This window comes from Nylanderia fulva, unplaced genomic scaffold (genome assembly GCF_048542155.1).
Source record: "Nylanderia fulva isolate GAGA-0341 unplaced genomic scaffold, ASM4854215v1 Scaffold14, whole genome shotgun sequence".
NCBI lineage: Eukaryota > Metazoa > Arthropoda > Insecta > Hymenoptera > Formicidae > Nylanderia > Nylanderia fulva.
Window position 1 is genome coordinate 4821280 of NW_028189622.1, and position 13509 is coordinate 4834788.

General features: G+C 34.0%; 1 protein-coding gene across 2 annotated transcripts in view; it reads right to left on the reverse strand.

The window, feature by feature from the left end:
* LOC114929197 (protein Skeletor, isoforms B/C) overlaps nucleotides 1–13431 on the reverse strand; it is a 69932-nt gene extending 56501 nt beyond the window's left edge. The window contains exon 1 of one of the 2 annotated variants that reach the window (XM_029300644.2): nucleotides 13241–13431. The gene's annotated coding sequence lies outside the window, so the exon portion shown is untranslated. Of the gene's footprint in view, nucleotides 1–12571; nucleotides 12665–13240 lie in introns of those variants that run through there. The other variant, XM_029300647.2, reaches the window with a different exon arrangement.
* Nucleotides 13432–13509: the final 78 nt, after the last annotated feature.

The window sequence follows — 13509 nt, forward strand, 5'->3', positions numbered from 1 at the left end:
TCCCGCACCGGTCAATCCGTTACGTGAATTTCTACTTCATGTAACTAGGTTATTTTTGAACTTGCACTCACAATCAGAGTAACCACCGGTCCAGGTCGGTGATATCGAATCTCTATATGCTATTTCCCTTACCAATACTACGCAAGATATATGTGGAATATTTGGAAATAATCGCCCCACCCATCGTGTGCAAGTAGAGCGGCTTTTCTACCAAGTAGAAAAATCCTCTACGTTTCGCGATCTTTGCAATAATTAATAAGAAATTAATTAAAAAAGATTAATTCGCGTGAGCACAAGTGCGCGGCGAGAAGAGACAGCCCAATTTATGTGATTACTAGGCATGCAACGAAATATTGGAATTAATAATCAAGTTTAAATATATATTGTACCTAGCACCGTGTAACAAGAAATTAAAATTTCTCTTCTCATCCCACACGCTTATACTCGCGTGGATTGATCAATCTTTTTTAATTAATTTCTCCTTAATTATTGCAAAAATCGCAAAACAGACGTATTGGGTTTAATTTGCTCTACCTGCACACGAGAGATGCGGCAATTATTATTAGATATTTTGTATATACGTGGAATATTAATTATACAAACATGTATATTACATTGTACACTCACAAACAAGTATTTTAAGATATTAGAGATTAATATTATTTATTAGACATGTATCATCAAAATTATATTCTTACTTTCATTTATTCGATCCTGCGAATCGATCATTTCACTACAATAAATAAAATAAGGAAGAAATAAATAAAATAAAGATGAGCTCCGTAATACATCAATCGTCTAATAATTAATTTCTTTGCTTTAAAAATATATGTGTAATTTAATATGTGCACATATATTTGCATTGTAAATGCGCGTTGCAAGTTATTAATATGCACTTTTTGTGCATTCACTTTGACTTTCAATTTGAACAAAAATCTATATATAACACGAATTTGTATAAAATATTAATTTAATGTCTGTATTATATTATATAAAGAGTATTATTTATTATTAATAATTCTTAATAAATCAATAAACAAATTTTACTGAAACAAAAAATAAATTAATATTAAAAGCTAACATAATGTGTCTCTTTATGTTTTTTCCATTCAAATTTTTTCTCAACTTACAGTAAAAAAATTGTCGATATCAATTTTAATAATAGGGAAATTTTATCCGGGGACAATTTCGTACGTAAAATGTTCAAGTATTATTCTCGCTCATTTTTAACAACCAGGACAAACGAGATTCGTAACAGAACCGCAGCTATATCGTTAATAAATATTCCCGCAAATTTTCACGCGAATTATAGAATCATATTAAGTCATATCGAGTTTCTTCGAAGCTCGAGAGCTTTGAAGGTCTACCCTGTCTCTCTCCACCATCGACACACTTCACGCACGAACGCGCGTATACATCGATAAATCCGCGGTGCCTTTTCTACGCGGACCGTGCATTATTTGCAGTTTCGTAAATTCATTTCCGCGACGAGAGGAAATGGTATCGTCATTTCGCTCGGAGTCGCTATTGGTTTTATGCCAAAAAAAAAAATAATATATCCACTCTCTCCCGCAAATCCGCGTTCCCTGTCCCTTCCTCCCTCTCAACAATAAGCACCAAGCTCGTTCGTGCGACAAGCGCCGAGAATACGGGGCTGAATTTCAAATTAGTCGATCCCGCTACGATTCCTTCGCTGAGCACACCGATCTGTGTGTATCGCGTGCATAGGGTGTTCCGGAGAAACCCTGCTACTGATTTCAACCCTCAACCGATATACGGCCTTCTTAGGGAGCGTTCCCCAATATCCTACCCTTCGTGTTTTATCAAATGTGTTAACCGTGAAATAAAGTAAAAGAACTGAATATTTCTCTCTCGAGTATTATTAACGCTTTCAACCCTGATTCGGAGAACATCATTTTATTGCAGAACTCGAGATTTAAATTAATTCATTTAAATATTAAATCCAATGTGTACATTAATTTAAATAGAATTAAACTGTTCTTATTTTTTACCAAACATCTCTTTAAGAAATATACATATATATATTATATATAAATTACCAAATAAAATAGAAAATAAAATACTTTCTGAAAAAATTTTTACCAAAAATTATATAGAAAACTGCAAAATATATAATTTGACAAGAAAAAGTTTACGCAACATAATTTTATAGAAATCAAATTGAAAATATATTATTGCAAAGAAATTATGTATATTTTTGAAATTAAAATAATTAATATTTTAATATCTTTAAATTTTTCTAAAAACGAGTATTTTTCTATAAAAACACACAAACGCTATATCATTTTATTGTTTGAAAGTGGATGAATCAAATATCATACATACATTTATACATATGTATATATCTATATTACACAAAGATATGTTTTAAATATTATACATTAAAATACATGTTGTAAATATCTTTCAAGTCTTTATTTAATAATTTTTATATAAAAAAGAAGCAGTATATGAGATGTACAATCTTTTAATACTTCTAAATCCTCACATTTTGATTTTTAAGGAAACTTGATAATTGTTTAATATATATATATATATACACGGTAAAAAACATTTCGTATTTCTGTTGAAATTATCTTGTGTAGAAATTTTTGTGTTAAAATTTTAACATACTCTTATGTTAATATAACATATTGTCGTTATGTTATTTTGACATTTGTCTGTTGAGTTAATATTCACTATTTTTAAGTGTTAAAACAACACAATTAAATGAAAATGTACGAATTTTTGCTTATATTATATTTTTTTGTGTTATTTTTTCACATATTACGTGTGTTATTTAATTACATAATTGTTTTCTGTTAAATTAACATTAAAATTAGAGTGGATAAATTGGGACATGTGAAATGTGTTAAATTTAACACAATTTTTTTTACTGTGTATATATATATATTTTAAAATAAAATAAAAATGTTTAATATGAGTACATTAAAATATTAAGAAAAAAATATTTAAAAAGTTTAATAAATATACAAAATTGTCGATAATATTAAATAGTATTTTGCAAGTTTCGTAGGCCTCATATATACGCCTATTTTAGTTACATCAAAAGTTTTCCAAAAGCGAAATGATCGACAGAATAGATTAAAAAGATAGCAAAAGATCTTATCAAAAATAAGAAAAGAGTATCTGATTTCTGCCTCTCTCTCTCTCTCTCTCTCTCTCTCTCTCTTTCTCTCTAAAAAAGATAAAAGTAACAGATGCAGGTTGCAGATCATAGGTTAACACAAGAGAAAAAATGAGATGCAGATGCGGCGGGACACAATTAAAAAAACTCGAGCCGCGGCTTTGTACTAAACTCAGTCTACACACGCGAACTTTGCGAGCTTTTCGAAAAACTCCTCTCGACTAAACTTTTTGTCTTATTTATCCCTCGGAAGCGAGAAGATCTTTTCCTCTCAGCTGTCTTTTGTATCATACTATAGCAGTACTATTTCAATTTCGCTTGCTGCTGCTTTTTGTGACGCATGATGACAAATCTAGGATGACGCTTTGCAAAGAAAATGAGATGCTTTTTACGTGCGCGACGAATATTTCTCTCGATTTTCCTCGGCTTATGTACGCGATACATTGCGAGCAACGACCTCAAATCAACGCCACGAGAGACATTTGAATCGTTGTACGTTTGAAAATCCTAGACATTTGTCATTTAGGATTTAAGGAGAATAATATTTAATATTATCGTAAATGTGCATTTATCGTCTGTTTAAGTTAGAATTGAAATAAGTTTCGCGATCAAACCTTTACAAATACGAATAAATAAAATCTCTATCTCTCTCATCTTTTAAGTATAAATTTTACATTAACAAAATCTCTGAATCTGACAATTTTAATTATCATAATACCTAACACTGAAGAAGATATAAAAAAAATATATCAACTTTTTTCGCTAAAAAACACTAATTTACAATAATTTATAAAAATCATAAAGAAAAGTTGGTAATGCTATAAATTTTGTTAATATAATAATTTACATTTCACTAAGAAGCACATAGTAGATGCAGAAATGATTATGAATATCTGTGAAAAGTTAGGCGATAAAAGTAGAATAATAATCAATACAACATCCCCTTTCTTGCTGTTGTGCTCCGGGCTATCGCTATTGAACTGTCAATTTTCAGCAACATGTTATTACGAGACGAGGCAATACAATCGTATAAAGCGCGGTATTTAATTTAAAATTTGATGCGTAAAAAACACGACGTGATATATATATATGTATATTACGTCAATCATGAATCTAAGAGATTCTGCCAACGATGAAAATCAAAGTGCTTTCAAATAGTTATTTTCGCGTTCCTGTTTCACAAGTTTTGCCCCCTTCCTCTAATATTCCACGGAGATGCGCGCGGCATTGTGTCAGAAGTTTAATATCTTCCTACGGGAGATCTTTTGAGCTAACCGTTACGGCACGTGACCATTGGATTTATACAATAGACTTTGACTATGGATGATGTAACAACTGAACAGTTCACATCGAGCAAAAGCAGATAAAATTTAAGAATTTAATATCTAACTTGAAAGAGAAATTTTATTAATTTATATTTAAATTTTTTACTTATTAAAATAGACTTAAAGACTGTTAATAATGAAGTTATATTATGTGGATATTATTAGAGAAAATTATAATATTAGCTCGAGAAACTTGGTGCACACATGTGTTGTTATAAAGTTCTTATTAAATTAATACTACATGCTTTCTAAAATTAAATCGTACGCTACGATCGTCGCGTATTGAAGAAACCCAATAATTTATTTTTTTTATTATAAATAATAAATTAATATTTTACTGTGTTTAATATTTTACTAAAATTCTGCGCTGATTTAAATGAGAACATAGAGATTATCTCTTTTTCCACCTCTCATAAAACTGCTCTAAACTCTAATTAAATATTCTGTTATAGCTGGTTAATATAACCGATCTCGTTGCGAGAACACGAAAATTTATGAATACGAAAATTTATGAACACGAAAATTTATGAACACAAAAATTTATGAACACGAAAATTTATGAACACAAAAATTTATTTATACGTATTGATGCACAGACAAATGAGTATGTAAGATATGTAAATGGTATGTGTGTGTATGTATATATATATATATATATGCATATAGTATACTATATATAGCGTAAGCTGTATTAAAGAGATAATTAAGGGGTAAAAGACAATGAACGTCCTGATCAAAATTCAAAGCACCATTGTACTTTTCATCCTTATATTCGAATCCCTTTTTTCTTTATCATAAATGAACACAGTTCCCCCGTCATTAGGGTATCATGAACGTGATTTCTCGATATCGATAACAATTATTTCGGAATCAGAACTCTTCTCAAGATTCGTAGACAATCGCATAAGACGTAAAAAATTGCATATATATATATATATATAAGTGATTTTTTTATATAAGTTGCAAACAAATCTTCGAACTAAGAAAATTATTTCAAAAAAGCTTTTATTCAAGTTCATAAAAATGTTTTTACAGCCTAATTAATTTTATACGATTGAAATGATTGAATTCACATTATAATTTTCGAATAAAATTATGAAAAGTATATTTTCCAAGTCTGTTCGTTAAAAATTAAAGGCAAAATCGATATACAAAAGTACGAAGTGCTTGTAATAATATTTTTTTGTCTACAGCAATCTTTGCAAATATTAATTACAGTGCCAATGTTTAATTATCTGTATTTAGTGCAATTCTTCTTAGAATTGCACAGATTTATCTGAGAAAACAACTTCGAGAATACTTCAGGATAATTACTTTGCCCTAGAGCGAAAGCTAAAGCCAACAAGGCCTGTAAGTAGAGGTAACAGAGCGACGACGTCTCTAAGGATTCGAGCGGTTTACGGAAATCGAAACTTACCCGATACGTTACCAGTAATATAGTGATCAAAGCATCACGAGAAACTCATAAACAAATTTCAAATTACCCATATTATCAAAACTAAAAAATATATAAAAATAACTATATGTTTTAGGATAATAATTTTTAAAATCAATAAATTGTTTTCTCAACATTGAGAAGAAATGTTTTAGAATCAATTTTACTTTCCAAACGTAAACATTTCTAATTGATTTAGAATTGACCTGCGAGTTATAAACTGAATGATAGGAATGTTCGATTGATTTAATGCATGCAGCATAAATAAATCTTTGTTTATGTTTGAATACGCGTACAAATAAACATGTTGAGATCGCGCACGTGTCGATTATATTACACGCGTGAAAAGAGTGTTATTTACAACCAATCTCTGTATATACGCCTATTATTGAATGATAAAAAAATAAAAAAATAAAAAAATATCATCTATTATTCATAAAAAATTTGAGGCCACGGAGAAAAAAGGCGTAAGTCGCTATACTTGGAGGATCGTGAATATTATCGTTTAAAGCACTCTGCAGTCGCTCGCGAGGGCGCCAACTAATTAATTTGTGATTATAATCCGCGAGGCGCGAGCGGGCTCGTTGATGCGGCCCCCGTGTTACATAAGCAGGTGCAAGGCAGGAGGTTGGAGATGAGATCGTAGGTTTATTGATTCGGTTTTCTCCGCGGTGGAGAGAGTTTTTTCCTCCTTCCTCTCCTCCTCCCATCCGCCCTTCCCTTTCTCGCCTCTCCCGGTCCTTATTCTACCCGTTACTTTTTGTTGTGCGACTCTTCTCCTCTCCCTCCCCCCTTTCACCCCCGCGTTAGAAGTAGGACGCAACTTTCGAGAGCTCATACCTCGCATCTTCGTTCATTTCGAATCATACAAAATTAGTCTATGCATCGACTGTGCGAGAATATTTTGTTTCGATGTTTATGTAAAATAGGATTAAAATAAGATAGAATATTGAAAAAAAATATATTAATGTTATATGGCGAAATAAATTAGTATTTATTTGTTAATTCAATTTTGTGTATTTTTCCACACACACACACTATTAGAGAAATACCGTAAAATATAATAGATAAGTAGAGCACAAAGTAAGATGCTTCTGTATTTTAATTCTTGTTTCTATTCTTTACACATACTTGCGAAATAAACAACGTTAAATGAAAAATAGCAGTTATTTTTGTTATTTTATCGTTTTAATATATTGCTTGTTTTTCTTCAATGTTTGAAATATTTATGACCGAAAAATTAAATATACGATTATAGGCACAAACTTAGCATGTTCCGCGAGTATTTAACATACATTTTTCAAAAAGCGACTAATGAGAGATTTTAAGTATTTTATATTGTCGGATAATATTCAGGCAAGAGGGAATTTTAATAGCTCTATTATTACGCCGATCAAAAACATTATATAACTCAAGTCTTCTCCGTATAACAATCTGACATTATAAAGGAGAGTCTTCGCTACGTAGACGTTATATATGATACCTTTCTTCCATTCATCGTAGCAGTCTATTTTGCTTTGCCGAACTAGTTATTAAATTCTTCGTTTCACTTACAATACAGTTTTATTAACCGTTTTCCATCCTCTCTCTCTCTTACCACGGTAAATTCAACGACGACAGAGGCATCACAAGTTCGATCTCGTGCATCAATTTCCATTAACTCAATACACACCATACCGTCATATAGAATCTACCTTTTCCTTTCATTTTCCAACGATTCAATAATATCTCGCTAATTGATGTAGCTGAATATCACATTGCCAACATAAGCTATACACATAAAATGTCCAATAAAATTGAGCAATTATCAAATGTATACATATACATGAATATAATTTGACACGAAAATAGGATATTAAGTATTCTATTTTACATAAAATTGCACAATTTCTTATTATATAAACCATTTCACTTCAAAATGTATTTGATAAAATATATATCAAAAATAGAAGAAAATACAAGAGAAAAAATATCTTGGAATTTGAAAATTTTGTATGATCTAATCATTTCTTTCTCCGAATAAAAAAAAATTCATATTTTTCTATATATTCTTCTTTCTCTTCTTAAATAAATATATCAGACGGAACATTTTGTAATACATTTCATTACATTTAAAAACAACAGCGAGAAACGAGAACGATAACGAGGGATTAAATGATTGATTGGAACTCCAACGTTCACAAGTGCTATAATATCTTCTTAAAAGAGACATGTACGTAACAACGGTCAGGAACAATAAATGGTTTCGGGAAGCCGTCGTTGAAGGATGAAGCAAGGAGAGAACACAACATCGATAAAGGAAGCAGGAAAAATGATGGGAGAGCGAGGAGAGCGGATCTGCGGATGTTACGATGTAAGAAGTAACACGATATTCCCAATCCGGCGCGGAAGCTTTAGAAACGAGATAAAGAAGGGCTCGCGAGTGCAATAAATCCCTGGGTTTCCTTCCTCTTTCATCTCCCTGGCCCTCTCTCCCGATCGTTTCATCTGCAACCTCGTCGTAAACTCGAAGGAAGCTGATGTCGACGTTGCTGATCGAAATGAATTTACTGTTTACCCGCTTGTGCGATACGATTCAAGAATACAGCTATGAAATATAGTTCGAGAGACGCGGTTTAGAAATCATTTCCCACCCTTCCGCCCTCTTTCCACCTCCTTCATCCCCTATATCGATACTGAAATGCGACAACGGCTACGGAATACGAACGAACTAAAATGAACGTGTCGAGAATTAATCTCCTTGCGAGGTTCTAAAGAGAGCGAATTGTCTTCCGCTTTTTTCTCCGTTCCGTAAGTCGTAATAAACTACCTCTCGATGTTCTCGAAACATATCATTGTCATTATGTCATGATAGATATTACGTCGTATGTCGCGTGTAAGAAAAATTAATTATTAATTTTTAATGGTCTGTGAGTCAAAATCGAATCATTCAAGTTTAAAGTTAAAAATTAAGAAATAAATGACAATATTGTATACGATTTTCAAAAAGTTTCGTTTCCGAAAATCGTCAAAGAAATCGTCTCTAAAAAATCTTTCGAAAGGTCAACGGAGAAGGAAGAGGAAATGCATAAACTTCCCTTTCGCATGTGCGGCTCATTCTCCGTTTAATCTTACGTGTTACGGAACTTTCGGTATGCGACTGTGAAAGACTGACATTTAACGTTAACTATGGACCGTTTACGCGTCCCGGCTGCACACAACTGTGGCTCACAATCAGTGGTCATTATACTCCACAGACTTGTGCTGTCCATTCTCACGTCGGTTCAGATCGGACTCTTCCTTCGCTCATTGCCAACTTCGTAATTCAACAAGTTAGAATTATATTGCACGAGAGAACGGATCGGATGAGCATACTTCCTGATTACCAATCAGGAAATATAGAGTCATAGTACTCAATTGAGTCAAGTGAAGATTGAAAGGTATATAATAAATAAAAAGTGAAAGATTACATGATTGATGGTTTCTCTCATTTCCGTAAGTCGGAAAAAATAAAGCCCTTAAAATTAGAGAATCCGTCATTATAATTAAAATCCAAATATCTCTAGTCAAATAATTTGAAAATTATTTTTCAAAAATAATAAGAAGGAAGGGGAAAAATTTAATAAAATCTTTATACTTATAATTTATCCGTAGATATTATGCTTGTGAAAAGTCATTATTCGTTTCAATCATTATTGCGAGAAAATTACATAGAGAGCATAGTTAGACGATAATTCGTAATTCGTTCGCGAAATTGCTCGTCCCAGCTTCCGACCGGTTATATGCGCGAACGATCTCGCGCGACGAGAAGAAAAGGAAGAGAAAGACGGAAAAGAACGTCGTCTCCCCCTCCGTTTACGTAACCGGCCCTCTTTGGCAGTCTGTGGAAGACGCGCGACCTAAAATTGCATTTGAATAAAGCAATTTGTGCACGTGCCGTAATCGAATTCGGTCCTCTCGCTAGTTTTCGCTACGCGAAAAGCACCGATAAATCAACCAGTTGCGCGGCGCATCGACCTCAACACGCCCCTACGATGTAGCCATATGGCTTAATTTCGTTCGTAAAGCGTGTGTGGTACTTGGTGACACCGAGAAAAAAAAAGCGTTTCGCGCCTACGAACGGGAAAACTGACATTCGCGATGTTGCGGCCCGCCAATATTCGCTCAATTGCCAATAACAGCGATTTCCGCGATATATATTACATTAAAGCCGAAATAACCTTACGATTTGCGCGAGCCTCAGGAAGCTGAATTTGATTGTGCTATCACCTCGCAGAGAGAACAAATTTTTTCCTATACAAAGATCATTTTTGTCGAATATTTTTTTTCAATTATTTTTTCTTTATTCTATTAATACTAATATTTTTTTTAAATTCTAACTTGAATATATGTCATGATAAAATATATATCGTCATAAAGGGATGTTTATCGGATAAGATTCATTGTATAAAAATATCAAAAATACATCATTATCGCTCTTATTAATCAAAATAAATAAAAATTGAATTTTCAAGCCGAAAGAGAATTAATTTATTTTAACTTAAATTAAAAATGGATGTGCGAAACACTGCGTGAACTTGAAAAATGCGAGTTATCGAAACTCGAATAATTTTTTAACGTGAAGGCAAAATAACGTTTCTCTCGTCTCGATCTTTATGCACACTTGTTTGCTTGCTTCTTTATATTTCAGAAATAAACACTTTCTCTGTGAATTTCAAGGTACACGAGACGGCACGCAGTAAGTCCTAATGTAAAGCATGTTTAAGCGCGCAGCTTAGGACGCGCATGTAACAACTTAAAGCACGCAATCGTATATACGCGGAGCAGCGCCGATGCGCACGTTAAAGGGGTAATCGTTATAAATCGTTCTGAGAATGTCCTCAAACGCAATTCGCGGGAATTGATGGATCTTTATGTCCGACTAATAAAAATAAACGTCCGTTTCTCGCGAGTTGATAATTTTCTTTCGCACGTCGACGATGCTTTTTTAATAATTCTGACACATATTTCTTCGTCATATGACGAGCTTTATTTTTTAGAATCATCTGATTAAGGATTATTATCGTACATTTTTTTCTTTCAATTTTATAAAATAGAAAATCACACATATTAGTAATATTGAATTTTTTAAAAGAATACTATTGTGAGATTATGCATTATGTAGTAAATCGCAATGTCAAAATAAAATATATTCACCACTGAGAACAGATAAGACGACAAAATACATTCTGATACATATTTCTTCGTCATATGACGAGATTTATTTTTTTAAAGTCATCTGACTAAGGATTATTATCGTACATTTGTTTTCAATTTAAAAAAAATAGAAAAAATATCACACACATTAATAATATTGAATTTTTTAATAATACTATTGTGAGATTATGTATTGTAGTAAATCGCAACGTCAAAATAAAATATATTCACTACTGAGACCAGATAAGACGACAAGAATCACTAAAAGCGGATTTATCGCAGATTCTCTTCTAAGAAAATGATATTATCGGATTCTCATTTCAAAGCCATCGAATAAAAGTTTAAGACGCGATTTATGAACATTATTTTATACCCGATGAATCTTCGCGAATAGAAACATACTTTATATTTTTAATATAGAGATTAATATAGAGATTATTCAATATTCATAATTTTTAATATTTTCAGACCTCATTATTTAATTCCACGAATTAAATGCAGAAATGATTTATAATCAAAATTGTATATGTATCATATTTCGATTTAAAATCGAAACATAATGCATATGTAACATATTATTATTATTATTGTTTCGCGCGTAAACAACACGTTAAAAAATTATCACCTAAACACCACAACACGAAATAGAGTGAGGCGAGAAGGAGAATATTTCTCTCCTTTTTTTTCGCACAAAAAATCTCGTCGATAAAAACACCTCGCGAGAGCGAATGCTCCCGATGGAAGCAGGAAACGTAAAGTAGACAGTCCAAGGCAGGTGAGACAGCTACGCTATACGGAACAGCGCTAAGAAACATCGAACAGCCAAGAACCAGAAGCAATTGTTGCAGTCGCGTGTAAAAGTACATGTCTGTGTACATATTTACGAGTACATATGTATATGTGTGTGAATGTATATGTATATGTGTGTGTGTAGCGTAGGATGCGGCGCGTGTACGCAAGTTGTGTCACCCGGGATCCAAGAACGAAGTGTGTCGAAACATCTATTCAGCCGAACACATCTAGAAGGTAACCAGCAGCTCCGCTGTGATCGCGAGACGTCGTCCCCTCGGTACGGTCCAATTTCCAATGTCGATATCGCGCGAAAGTGGCCCTTCACGCGTCTCTCTCCGCGCGCAAAAAAAAAAAAGAGGAACACGCAGGTGACGACGCTCTCGATCTATCCGAATAAAACACCAGAGGAGAACTGAGAGAAAATAAAGAGAGAGAAAGAGGAGGGCGGGAGAAGAAAGAAAAAAATAGAATAACAAAAAAATAGAGAAAAGGACAGAGAGAGAGAGAGAGAGAAAGAGAGAGAGAGTGACAGCCATCTCACCGCCCGCCACAGCTCAAAGCACTCACTAAACGTCACGGGAGAGCGCGGACAAAAAGAACTGGCGACGATGTTGTTGTTGTTGTTGTTGTTGGTCAGTGTCGGTCAATTATTGTTGTCTACGTCAGCGAGTGTTCTATAGGCGCCTTGGAACGTACTTTCGATAACCTACAAAGAGCACTGGCTCCTCTTTTCCCCCGTGTACGGTCGCCCGGACCGACGTACGCCGTGGTGCCACCTGACAGACTCCGGGAAATTCGAGAAAACGGCATTTCCTTCTCGGCCCATGCGCGAGAACTTTAATCGAATTTCGGCGAGTTGCAGCGCCGACAACGGCGGGGGCGGCCTCGCTTCGTTGCGCGTCATCGAACTCCGCCGCGGGCTGAATTTGAATTTTCCCGCGCGTCCCGATTTCCGGTATCGCGATATTGCAAAAAAATCTGCGCGATAATCGCGGGCTCCGGACTCGCGTTCGAACCTCTCTCGCATTCCCGCCATTTTCGGCTCTTCCTTCCCCCCATTCCCTCCCACACCTCTCCGTCACGCAATAATTTCATAGATCAAAATAGATATAATTTCGAAGTTGAATTTGCATCAAACGTGTAATTATGGTATCGAGATATATTATTAGCGCAGAAATTCTTCGTTATTTGCGACAAAAAGATCTGCATTCCGCAGATTTAGGTTTTCATTGTCGACATCGCAAGGCGGCGAATGAGCGACATACTTCGAAAGATATATTGGCGAATATTTACAAGATTTATCATGTATGGCGTTAAAAGATTGATCTTAAAGTAAAGATACGATTGTTAGTATGCTCGACTCACCTAATGCGACTGCATTCTCGAAATCTCGCACTGTCCGATGCACACTTTCCACTTGCACAAGCACTTGAACGTCCGACTCGTAAAATGGCGCGGGACTGTATGTTAAGGTTTTTGCGACCACATAACGCGCGAAGTTGGGTGCCAAAAAAAGACGTCGCTAGCGCCACCCTACGGCGCGTCGCGGAACTTCTTCCTTAATCTTATCCGCGGAGTAGAGAACGATTTATCGACGCAGAGAGAGATTTCTGTAAGAATAAAATATTTTATTA